General features: G+C 40.6%; 1 protein-coding gene across 2 annotated transcripts in view; it reads left to right on the forward strand.

The window, feature by feature from the left end:
• smap1 (small ArfGAP 1) overlaps positions 1-13,678 on the forward strand; it is a 344,710-nt gene that overhangs the window by 187,674 nt on the left and 143,358 nt on the right. The window lies entirely within an intron of this gene.

Genomic DNA, 13,678 nt, shown 5'->3' on the forward strand with positions numbered 1-13,678 from the left:
AAGAGAGAGGAAGTACTCAAAGGGTTGAAATCCTTGAAGGTTGATAAGTCACCAGGGTCGGATGGATTGTTTCCGAGGCTGCTGAAGGAAGTCAGGGAGGAGATAGCAGATCCTCTGAGGATGATTTTCCGATCTTCACTAGATACAGAGGAGGTACCAGAGGACCGGAGAAATGCAAACATAGTTCCATTGTTCAAAAAGGGATCAAAGGAAATGCCAAACAATTATAGGCCAGTTAGTCTTACATCAGTGGTAAGCAAATTAGTAGAATCAATTCTGAGAAATAGGATTAACTGTCATGTGGAAAGGCATGGACTAGTCAGGGATGGTCAGCATGGATTTGTTAAAGGAAGGTCTTGCCTCACAAATTTGATTGAATTCTTTGAGGAAGTGACAAGAAGGGTTGATGAAGGTAGTGCAGTGGATGTTGTGTACATGAATTCTAGCAAGGCATTTGACAAGGTCCCACATGGCAGATTGGTCAGGAAAGTAAAAGCCCATGGGATTCAGGGCAATGTGACAAACTGGATAAAAGGTTGGCTTTGTAACAGGAAACAAAGGGTAATGATCGACGGATGCCCTTGCGAATGGAAAGTTGTCTCAAGTGGTGTTCCACAGGGCTCGGTGTTGGGACCCTTGCTGTTTGTGTTATATATTAACGATTTGGACGTGAACGTGGGGGGCACGATTGGGAAATTTGCAGATGACACAAAGATTGGCCGAGTAGTGGATATTGTAGAGGATAGCCATAATCTCCAAAACGAGATAGATGGGTTGGTGGAGTGGGCGATAAAGTGGCAGATGGATTTTAACATAGAGAAGTGTGAGGTCATACATTTAGGGAGGTCAAACAGTTACAGGATTACACAATAAATGGGACTATACTAAGAGGGGTAGATGAAGTGAGAGATCTTGGTGTACAAGTACACAGGTCCCTGAAGGCAGCAGTTCAAGTAGACAAGGTTGTAAAGAAGGCATATGGAATGCTCTTCTTCATTGGCAGAAGTATAGAATATAAAAGTAAGGCTATAATGTTGGAATTGTATAAAACACTAGTGAGGCCACAACTGGAGTATTGTGTGCAGTTCTGGTCACCACATTACAGGAAGGACGTAATAGCTCTGGAGAGAGTGCAGAGGAGATTTACAAGAATGTTGCCAGGGTTAGAAAAGTGTAGCTATGAGGAGGGATTGGATAGGTTGGGGTTATTTTCCTTAGAACAAAGAAGGCTGAGAGGTGACTTGATTGAGGTGTACAAAATTATGAGGGGAATAGATAGTGGACAGGATAAAACTGTTTCCCTTGGTGGAGAATTCTAGAACCAGGGGACATAGATTCAAGATAAGTGGCAGAAGGTGTAGGGGGGACATGAGGAAGAACGTTTTTACGCAGAGGGTAGTGGGTGTCTGGAATTCACTGCCCAAGTTGGTGGTAGAGGCAGAAACTTTAAACTCTTTTAAAAAGTACCCGGATCTGCACCTTAAGTAAGTTGCAGGGATATGGGCCAGGTGCAGGAAGGTGGGATTAGAAAGGGCACCTGGGTGTCCTCGGGCTAGCATGGACAAGATGGGTCGATTGGCCTCCTGTGCTGTAAATTTTCTATGGTTTTATGGAGTGTCTGACAAATTTCCTTTTGAAATCATTGATTGTTTCAGCTTCCACCACCCTCACTGGCCAGTGAGTTCTAGATCATTACCACTTGCTCCATAAAAATAAAAAGTTCATCCTTGTAACGTCCCTGCATCTCTTGCCCAAAACATCATGTGTTCCCTAGTCCTTGTACCGTCAGCTAATGGGAACAGTTTTTCTTGTTCTGTCTTATATAAATTTGCCACAATCTTGTACAATTCTATCAAATCACCCCTCAATCACCTTTCTTTCGAGGAGAACAACCAAAACTTCTCCAATTAACCTTGTAGCTAATATCTCTCAGCCCTGGAACCATTCTGGTAAACTGCCTCTGCACCCTGTCAAGGACCCTCTCACCCTTCCTAAATGTGGTGACCAGAACTGCACGCAATGTTGTTGATGTTGCCTAACCAAAGCTTTATAAAGGTTCAGCATAACTTCCTTGCGTTTGTACTCGATGCCTCTATTTTTGAAGTGCAAGATCCCATATGGTTTGGTGACCGCTCTCTCAATATGTCCTGCCATCTTCAAAGATCAATGCACATGAACCCCAGGTCCCTCTGTTCCTGCTTACTCTTTTGAACAGTGTCATTAAGTTTGTTGCCACTTTGTACCCCTTCTGCCAAAATGCATCACCTCATACTTCTCTATTAAATTCCACCTGCTCCATGTCTCCCAATTTTACTAGCCTGGTACCATCCTCACTGTCTGCCACCCCTCCAAGTTTGGCACTGTGGGTAAATTTTACTCTGTATTCCAATATCAAAAATAAATGGTGGTTTGAGCACTGACCCTTGGGGAACACCACTATTTACCATTCTGCACTCTGAAAAACAACAACTTATTTTTTTCTTGCCCTTAAGCCAATTTTTAAATTCAAACTGACCCTCCTATTCCATCAGCCTGAATTTTGTTAACGAGCCTTTTATGTGGTACTTTGTCAAACGCTTTCTTAAAATTTGTGCAGACAGCATTCACCACATTCCCTTCATCAACTTCTTTTACATAATGAAACAGTTCAATTTTATTAGTCAAGTGTGATCTGCCTTTTACAAATCTGTGCTGGCTCTCCTTAATTAACTCAAACCTGTTCATTGTTCCCCCCTCAATTGTTATCCAGGGAGTGCTGGCTTTGATTCCCTTACCTTTTGCCCTTGTTGGAATGTGCCAATCCTGTAACTGAAACATCTCCTTAAAGATCATCCATTGTTCCATTGCAGTATTTTTTTGTAAGTCTCTGGTTCCATTTTACCCTGGCTAGAACCCTTCTCATCCCAATGAATTTAGTCCTCTTCCAATTTAGAAGTTCTGTTTTAGATTGTTTTTGGCTCTTCTCCATTGCTAATCTAAATCCTATGATACAATGACTACGTTGATCCAAGTACTCTCCCCAAAGACATTTGGTCCACTTGACTCATCTCATTCCCCACCAGCAATGCCTCCATCCGAGTTGGACCAAGATCATACTGGTCAAGGAAGTTCTCCTGAGCACATTTCAGAAATTGTTCCCCTTCCTTTCCCTTTAGTCTAACATTGATTACTAAAATATTGTTTGGGATAAACTCCTCCAGTGTCAGCATTCTATAGCTCTTTCACATCTCTGAGTATCTGCTTCTCGCCAACCCCACCCCCTTGCCACTCTGGTAACACATTTGTCACACTTTCTTTCATAAGTCAATGTTGACTCATCTCATGATTCTGTAAGTGCCTTGTTACCACGTCGCTACTAATAGAGTCCATCATTTTCCTTAGCTTAACTGACCTATCGTTCCTGCTTTATTCTTTCCCTTCTTTCATGAATAATGGTTTTATTTTCCACATTTCAACCCATGGGAACTGTTGCAAAATATAGGGAATTTGGATGATCAAGACCAATGCATACACTATTTTTAGCAATTTTTAAAAAAAAATTACGTTGCAGGCCATCTAGTCCAGAGAATTTGTCGACTTTTAAGCCCTATTAATTTGTTCAGTACTATTTCTTTACTAATAATTTCCTTAAGTTCCTCATTTTTCACAAGGCCTTTGGTTTTCCACAATTTCCAGAATATATTTTGTATTCTATCATGAAGACAGATAAAGTTTTCTGTTTTTTTTTAAATGTCTCTACCGTTTTCTTATTTATTCACCATTATAATTTCTCTTGTCTCTGCCTCTAAGGGATGCATGCCTACCTTTTGCTGATCTTTTTCTTTTTACATATCTATGAAAGCTTTTTAAAATCTGTTATTTCTCTTGGTAGTTTACCGTCATATTCTCTCTCTCAATTTCTTGTCCATCCTTTGTTGAATTCTGAAATCCTCCCAGTCCTCAGGCTTGCTACTCTTTTTGGCAACATATAAGCCTTTTCCTTTAATACTGTCTTTAACTTCGTGAGCCATGGTTGGACCACTTTTCCTGTGGGTTTTTATTCCACGAGGGAACGTATATTTGTTACAAATTATAAATACATTGTTTGATTTTTTTTTGTCTTTGGTTATCTATCATCATATCTATTAAACTACTTTTCCAATCTACCTTAGCCAAATTGCCTCTCATACTTAGGTAGTTTTCTTTGTGTAGATTTAAGATCCCTGATTTGGACTTAACTAAATCACTCGGCCTCAAAGTAAAATTCTGATGGTTGCTACTGCTTTCTCATTGCGTAATATTAGATCACAGATAGCCTTTTCCCAATTTGGTTCCTCGACATTAGAAAGCTACTTTGTATAGAATCCGTGAACTCGTCCTCCACGCTACTGCAAACTTGCTTTATCCAGTCTTTCAGAACGTTAAAGTCCCCATGATCACTGCATTACCCTTGTGACATGCACACCTAACTTCATGATTTATGCTCTGCCCTACAATATAATTAAAATTAGGGGGCCTATAAACAACTCTGAGGTTTTATGCCTCAGTTTCTTAGCTCCACCCAAACTGATTCCACATCTTGATTTTCTGAGCTAAGATCCTTTCTCTCTGCCGATTTTTTTATCTCGACCTTTATTCCCATGGATGCCTCACCCCTTCCTTTTTCATGTTGCCTACCTTTTCTTAAAAAGTCAAATATCCTGTAATATTTGGTTCCCAACTTGGCCACTTTGTAACACAACTCTAACAGCTGTTATTAGAGCAGAGTTAATTTATCTATTCTCTTTTCATGGCACAAGATTTGCAGTGGTGGATAAGATACACTGTCATATGAATGTTGGGTACTTTATCACAATGTATGAAGGTTATGTTAATGGTGCTCAGGAATTCAACCTCCGCTCCCTGCCAAACAAGTGAAATATGTAGAAATGAGAGAGCTGACAGATCCAGTCCAAAGGACTGTTTAGCTTGACAAAGTCACAGTACCTGCTTGAAATAAAGGTTAAGACTAACTTCTTCCAACAGAGTTTTATTTTTGGTCCATAAAATTCTACAGAGAACTTGTTTCACCTGTTTTCTCTTTTATACATTCAAAAAGGTACTTAGCTAATTAACTGATAATTACCAATTGAACTTGAGTTAACTGTTAAAAACAAAAAACTGCGGATGCTGGAAATCCAAAACAAAAACAGAATTACCTGGAAAAACTCAGCAGGTCTGGCAGCATCGGCGGAGAAGAAAGGAGTTGACGTTTCGAGACCTCATAACCCTTCAACAGAACTGAGTAATATTAGGAAAGGGGTGAAATATAAGCTGGTTTAAGGTGGGGTGGGGGGGGGGTGTTGTTGGGACAAGCAAGCAGTGATAGGAGCAGATAATCAAAGGATGTCACAGACAAAGGAACAAAGAGGTGTTGAAGGTGGTGATATTATCTAAACGAATGTGCTAATTAAGAATGGATGGCAGGACACTCAAGGTACAGCTCCATCCCCACCCCCTTTCCGTTTCTTCCCCCTCCCTTTTGTTTTTTCCAATAATTTATATAGATTTTTCTTTTCCCACCTATTTCCATTATTTTTAAATCTATATCTTTAATGCCCTGTTAGTCTTTCCACCCCACCCCCACTAGAGCTGTACCTTGAGTGTCCTGCCATCCATTCTTAATTAGCACATTCGTTTAGATAATATCACCACCTTCAACACCTCTTTGTTCCTTTGTCTGTGACATCTTTTGATTATCTGCTCCTATCACTGCTTGCTTGTCCCAACAACCACCCCCCTCCTCCCAACTTCTTTCTCTCTCTCTCTCTCTCTCTCTCTCTCTCTCCCACCCCCCCCACCCCCCCCCCCCCCCCCCCCCCCCCACACACACACACACACACCTTAAACCAGCTTATATTTCACCCCTCTCCTAATATTACTCAGTTCTGTTGAAGGGTCATGAGGACTCGAAACGTCAACTCTTTTCTTCTCTGCCGATGCTGCCAGACCTGCTGAGTTTTTCCAGGTAATTCTGTTTTTGTTTTTAGTTAACTGTTTCCTTTCCCAGCACAGCTGAAGCAAGTCACTGGGATGTGCAGGAAAGAGTCACTACGTGCATGTGCATGGTCGTGTAGGAAGGGTCACTACATGCATGTGCAGGGTCATGTAGGAAGGGTCACTACATGCATGTGCAATCTCCACTCTCACCTATTCCTGTGGTTTAGTTTTGGCTTTTCTAAAGCCCACCTTGTAAAGATTTCAGGTTCTGGAAGTGTCTGGTAAATGAGAAGCTTGAAGCACTAGGTAAAACAAATATACCGATATGAGAGTATCTTCTCTTTAAATGTAGGGAGCACTGCAACATATTGACACTTCATCAATCACTGTGAGAATGCTGTGGTTCTCCTGTTTAACAAGATTGAAAAGGGAGTTGAGCTGATTTAAATTCATGCTGTGTGGATTAGAACTGATTCCTCATAAATAAGGCAGATGCGGAGATAAAGCAAACCAGTAATTGATGAACAAATTTTGCAATAAGGAAATTTTACAGAGCTCCTGAATTTCCAACAGTTTATATAAAAGCCTCAGACTCCTATTTATTCAACTAAATCTCTAATGCTCTATGCATTTAATTTTAAACTTCGCAGTTTTGAAATCATTTTCTCTCTCTCTCTCCCCCACTGCCTTCCCTGAAAATGTCAGTGTTTATCTTTGGATATTGTTTTGAGGCTGAAGTAGTTCAGGAGTAGTGTTGACCCTGTTGTGCACTGATTTTCCTGTTAATCATAGAACCAGCTGAGATCAGCACCATTTCTTAAAAAAAGAGATGCATCGGAGGATCTCTCTAGCTCCAAGTGAAAATAGCTGACAGAAATGATTTTATTACACATGTAAGTCCTGTTTGATCTTGCAGCATGTGGTTTAATTTAAAATTTAGTTTTGCTGCATTTTTCTGTTTCCCTTTGCTGATGACACCTTTGACTCCTCTCCTATCCTTAGCAGCCATTTGTGTTTTTTGTTTTGACTTTTCCTCTGGCTTTTCTTGAAGTGTGGTTTCTCAGTGCTACTTCTGAACACTGCCAGGCTCCTCATGCAAGGCCCATGTTTCCTTAATTTCAGAGGGCAGGATTTTCCAGGCAGGGGGTGGGACCCGTACGCCAATGCGTAAAATGACGCAAGATGACGTCGGGCAGAACTCCCGATGTCACCCCGCGTCATTTCAATTTTCAGGTCAGCGGGGGCTGAATCCGCTGTGCGCCTGCTGACCCGTCAACAGCCAAGTGAGGCCATTTAAAAAGTAATTGCAGTAGTTAAAGGACATGCCCGTCCAACTTTAAGGTTGGCGGGCAGGCCAGGAGCCCTGGTTGGCTTCAGAGAAAGCATGAAACCTCATCCACGGGCGGGATGAGGTTTCATGTAGGTTTTTAAAAATTTAATAAAAGCTTAACTAAAAGTGATGGACATGTCCCAACTCATGTGACAGTGTCACATGAGGGGGCACGTCAGGGAAATTTAATTTTTCTATTAACATTTTTGAATTTGGCGCTGACCTCCCTGAGGCAGCAGTTAGCCTCAGGGAGACGATTGCACGCTATTGCGTGCAGGTGCCAAAGAGCACACTCTCGGCTTAGGGAATCTCCCCCCCCGGCCCGCACAGGGAGCGCATAGCGCTTCCTGGCGGACATCACGCTGGGCGGGCCTTAATTGGCCCGCCCATGTAAAATGGTGACACGCCCCCGATTGGGGGCACCGATCGGAGGCGCATCTGCACACGCCCGCTCCTGAACTCCTTTTCCCCTCCCCACCCAACGGAGGGGAAAATTTTGCCCATAGGAACATAGGACTTAGGAGCAGGAGTGGGCAATTTCGCCCTTTGAGCCTGCTCCGCCATTCGATAAGATCGTGGCAAATCTGGTTCTGGTCTCAACTCCACTTTCTGTCTGCCCCCCATAACCCTTGACTCCCTTGCCTACCAAAAATCTATCCTGCTCAGCTTTAAATAAACGGAGTCACCGAGCCTCCACTACTTTCTGGGGAAGAGAATCCCAGAGACTAACGACCCTCTGAGGGAAAAAAAAATTTTCACCTCCATATTAAAAGGGAAACCTCATATTTAAACTGCGCCTCTGAGCTCTAGACTCCCTCACAGTTGGAAACATCCTTCCAGTGCCTATCAAGTTCTCCCAGGATCTTGTATGTTTCAATAAGATCACCTCTCATTCTTCTAAACTTCAATGGATATAGGCCAAACCTGTTCAACTTATTTTCATAAGATCAGCCCTTCTCTCCAGGAATCAGTTGCGTGAACCTCCTCTGAACTCTTTCTAAAGCATTTATATCCTTTTTCAAATAAGGAGACCAAACCTGTGCACAGTATTCTAGATGTAATCTCATTAAGGCCCTGTGCAGTAGCGATAAAACTTCCCTGCATTTATAAGTCCCAACATTCCCATTTGCCTTCCGAAACACTTGGCTGTACCTGCATACTAACTTTGATTTATTTACTAGGACACCCAGGTTCCTCTGTACCACCAAGTTCTGAAATCTATCTTAATTTAAATAGTAAAACTTTTCTATTCTCCCTGTCAAAGTGGACAAGTTCACATTTTCCCACATTGTACACTATCTGCCAAATTTTTGTCCACTCACTTAACCTATCTTTGTAGCCTCGTTACCTCCTCTTGATAACTTACTTTCCTACCTATCTTGGTGTCATCAGCAAACGTAGCTACCATAGATTCAGTCCCTTCATCCAAATCATTGATATAGATTGTAAATAGTTGAAGCCTCAGCACTGATCCCTGTGACACTCCATTAGTTACAGTTTGCCAACCTGAAAAAGACCTATTTATCCCTATCTCTGCTTCCTGTTAGCCAACCAATCTTTTATCTATGCTGGAGGGCATGCTTTATCCATGCTAATATGTTACCCCTTACACCATGTGCTCTTGTTTTGCACAGTAACCTTTGATGTAGCACCTTATCGAATGCCTTTTGGAAATTCAAGTACACCACATCAACAGGTTGCCCTTTATCCACATTACTTATTATTCTCTCAAAGAATTCTAATAAATTAGTTAAGTATGATTTCCCTTTCAAAAACCATGTTGACTCTGCCTGACCCCATTATGATTTTCTAAGTGTCCTGCTATAACCTCCTTAATAATGAATTCTAGCAATTTCCCTATGAAAGATGTTAGGCTAACTGGCCTGTAGTTTTCTGTTTTCTGCCTCCCTCCCTCCTTCAATAAAGTTGTTACATTTGCTATTTTACAATCCACTGGGACCTTTCCAGAAGCTAAAAAATTTTGGAAGATTATAACCAATACTTCTACTAGCCTTGCAGCCATTTTTTTTAAAGACCCTAGGATGCAGGCCATCAGGTCCTGGGGACTTGTCAGCCTTTAGGTCTAATAGTTTTCCCAGCCCTTTTCCCTAGTTATGGTGATTGTTTCAAGTTCCTCCCTCCCCTTCGGCTCAAGCATATTTGACTTTCAAGTATTTTTGGGAAGTTTTCTATGTCTTCTATAGTGAAGATAGACACAAAATACGTGTTCAAAGCATCTACCATTTCCTTGTTTTCTATTATTAATTCTCCAGACTCTGGGGAGGACCAAAACTCACTTTAGTTACTCTTTTCCTTTTTTTAAATACTGTAGAAACTCTTACTATCTGTTTTTGTTTCTAGTTAGCTTTCTTTCATACCCTTAATTTCTCCTTTATATAATTTTTTCTGCTGCTGCTTTAGTTGCGTTAGCATCAGGTATTTGTATTCCACCAGCGTTTATATGAGTGGCCTTTCTTTGCTGGTTGTTAAAACCTGCTCAATCTTCTCAAATACTACTAATCTTTGTAGAATTGTACAAAGATTTCTTTTGATTTGATACTATCCTTAACTTCCTTATTTAGCCACATCCTTCTCAAAGAGCCTTTCTTTCTCACAGGGATAAACCTTTGAGAGTATTAAATATTTCCTTAAAAGCCTGCCACTGCATCTTTATTGTCCTACCTTTTAATCTAGATTCCCAGTTAGCTTTAGCCATCTCTGCCTTCATATCATTTTAATTACCTTTATTTAGATTTAAAACACTGGTCATTGACACTCACTCCTCACCTTCAAACTAAATGTGAAATTCTATCATGTTATGACCACTGTCACCTTAAAATAAACCACCTACTTTAAAATAAAAACAAAATACTGCCGATGCTGTTGCTTTGCATTGTACCTTCTCAAAAGGCATAATATCTTTCCTATAGTGTGAATCACAGTACTGCACATAATGCCCTAACTGAGTTCTCATTATTAACTTTTATAGAAGCTTGTTGTTACCTCCTGGCTTTCTATATTCCATTCCATACCTCTAGTGAAAAAATCAAGAATTCCATTAACTTTTTAAACGGCTTCACAACCTCAGGTGCTGCCTTAATTGTCATGTGATCCTGAAATCTGGCCTATATTTACCAGTGCAATGAATGTTGAGAGATCAACAGAAGTGCTCAAAGAGTTCGAAAGATTATAGCGAAAGATTATTTCCTCCAGTGATTTAGCATCTCTACTAGAAGCAAAAAGGTGAGGTGGAAGGCTTTGTTCCCTACTCAAAGGAGTTTTCAGAATATGAAGCACTTTGCTACAAGTTGACCATGTGCATTTCAGACAGAATTTGTTGAACAGTGGTTTATAGAACACGGTTCCTGTGTGAAGTCAATTCTGATAGTGACGCCTCCTGTACTGAAATTGTTATATTTGTAGGGAGCAGTCAGCATCCTAGATACTTCCTACAGAAGTTAAGTGGCATAATATTGACAAACTATTACCCACAACCCCATCTGAATCATGGAATGGTTACAACACCATTCAGCCTGTTGTGCCTGCGCTAGGTCTCTGCAAGACCAATTCACCTAGCACCACATCCTTGCCTTTTCCCTGTAATCCTGCAGATCTTTCCTCTTCAGATAATGATCCAATTCTCTTCTGAAAGCCACCTCTGTTCTAGATCCCACTTGTGTTTTTAAAAAAAAACAATTTCATGTCTCCATTGTTTCTTTTGCCAAGTACCATAAATCTGCCCCCTCTAGTTCTTGATCCTTCCACCAATGAGAAAAGTTTCTCCCTATCTATTCTGTCCAAATCCCCTCATGATTTTGATACCTCAATCAAATCTTCTCTCAACCACCTCTTCTCCAAGGAAAACACCCTCAGCTTGTCCAATCTGTCTACATAACTGAAGTTTGTCATCCCTGGAACCATTTCCATGAATCTTTTCTGCACCATCTCTAGTGCCTTCACCTCTTTCAAATGCCGTGACCAGAACCAGATACAATACTCCAGTTGAAGCAGAATCAGAGTTTTGTACAAATTTAACATAACTTCCTTGCTTTTGTACTCTACGCCCTTATTTATAAATCCTGGGATCCTGTGTGCTCTATTAACTACTCCCTCAACCTGTCCTGCCAACTTCAATGATTTGTGCACATATACCCCCAGCTCCCTCTGCTCCTTCAACCCCCCACCCCTGTTCTTCCTACTAAAATGTATCACTGCACACTTCTCTGCATTAACTTTCATCTGCCACCTCTCTGCCCATTCCATAACCCTGTCTGTGTCCTCTGGAAGTTCACAATACTTCCAAGTTTCTTCATTCTCAAATTTTGAAATTGTGCCCTATACACCAAAGTCTAGGTTACTAATATAATCAAGAAAATCAGTGGTCCTAACACCTACCCCTGGAGAACTCCAGTCTTGTCGCTCAATGAATTTTGTATCCATGTTGCTACTGTCCCTTTTATTCCCTGAGCTCTAACTTGGTTCACATCTGTTGTGCAGCACTTTATAAAAAGCCTTTCAGATGTCCACGTTACCCACAACTGTTTGATTTTTCCATCAGCGTCCCGCACCCATCCCCTCCCTCGGGCCTTTGCAAAGCCGAACATTTAAAATAAAGCATGATTGGAGCCGATATCAAGAAATGAGATATTTTTCACTTGAATTACTGTGATGTTTTCCCGATATAAATAAAATTTAAGCGGCCCCCAGTGATGACCATCTTTTTTATGTCATCATCAATTTCCATGAAAGGACGTTTCCACAGATGAATTCCACAAAGTCTGTTTTGAGAGATGCTTACCTTTCAGATTTATTCTGAAATGTTTGCTAAATTCCAGCTTGCAAAACATTGCTGATTTTGAATAAAGTTAATGGAGTAGAAATTGAATGCTCGTTATGCAAAATGCCATGTTTTCCAAGCCTATCAACATGATCTTGCCGTTCTTTTGTTGTGCTTACATATTTGTCAGGTTTAATCCTGGCTTGTATCTGGGGGCATTGCTGGATATTGCTTTAAAGTGTTAAAGCCCAGCAGAAATATTCCAAAGATGCTCCCAAGTAATGTGTCTGATTAAGCTGTTGAGTCTATTTCACAAACTTAGAAAAGGAAGAAGTGTGTAAGATGAGCCTTGGACAGGAAAAATGAGGTAGCTTGATGTGTTCACTTGATGGGAGATTTGCTTTATGAACTAAAAATAGACAGACAAATGTAGTTTAGATTAATAAAGATTATAATAATTTGAGACAACCTCTGCACATGGAGAAATTGTATTTCAGGAAAATTATTTATTTAAGCAGATCTGTGTCATCTCTACCAATGAAAAGTTTAATAAATTGCACATGGCCTAATTTTACCCACACTCACATGGCTGGTTTCTTTTATTTTAAAAATAGAAAATGAATTTTGTCTGTGGCCAATTTGGTACCAGTGGGTAGCCTTAAAAACTTGCAAGGCTCAGTGGTGGTATGCTGACAATCCATACAATTTGCATAATTGCAGGAGATTAGTATTTACATGCAAAGTTTATGGACAGCATTGAGATTTTTTGAGAGTTCCAGTGAAACTGATTTATTTAGCCTCTGACAAAGAATTTGATAAAGTGCCACATATAATAGACTTATTAGCAAAATTAAAATTCATGGGATTAAAGGGACAGCAGCAGCATGGATACAAAATTGACTAAGGTGCAGAAAGTAGCAGTGAATAGTTATTTTTCAGACAGGAGGGAAGTTTATAGGGTTTATTATTAAGGTCAGTGCACCATTTGATACATATTAATGACCTATACTTGCATATACAAGGCATAATTGCAAAGTTTGCAAATGACATGTATTTTGGGAAAGTAGAAAACGGTGAGGATAGTTACAGACCCCATAAGAACATAGACTGAATGGACAGGCATGTGGTGGATAAAGTGTCAAGTGATGCATTTTGGTAGGAAGAACGAATCAACATAAAGGGTACAATTTTAAAGTTGCTGCATGAGCAGAGAGACCGTGGCTGTATCCTGGAATGTGCTACCTGAAAGGGTAGTGGAGGCAGATTCAATTGCAGCTTTCAAAAGGGAATTGGTTAAGCACCTGAAGGTAAAAAAATTGTAAGGCTATGAGGAAAGGGCAGGACGGTGCAACTTGGTAAATTGCCCTTGCAGAGAGCTGGTCAAATGACCATCGTCTATCACTTAGTCAAAATCCAAGAACTCCCTACCTAACAGCACTGAGTGTACCTATGCAGCACAGACTGCAGCGGTCCAAGAAGGCAGCTCACCACCACCATTTCGAGGATAATTAGGCATGGGCAATACAGACCTTAACAGTGACGCCTACATCCCAAGAATGATTGATTGATTTAAAAATATAGTTAATTGGTTAAAAAAAGCCAGTTACTTAGCC

This window comes from Cetorhinus maximus, chromosome 5 (assembly GCF_964194155.1).
Source record: "Cetorhinus maximus chromosome 5, sCetMax3.hap1.1, whole genome shotgun sequence".
In the NCBI taxonomy this organism is placed as follows: Eukaryota; Metazoa; Chordata; class Chondrichthyes; order Lamniformes; family Cetorhinidae; genus Cetorhinus; species Cetorhinus maximus.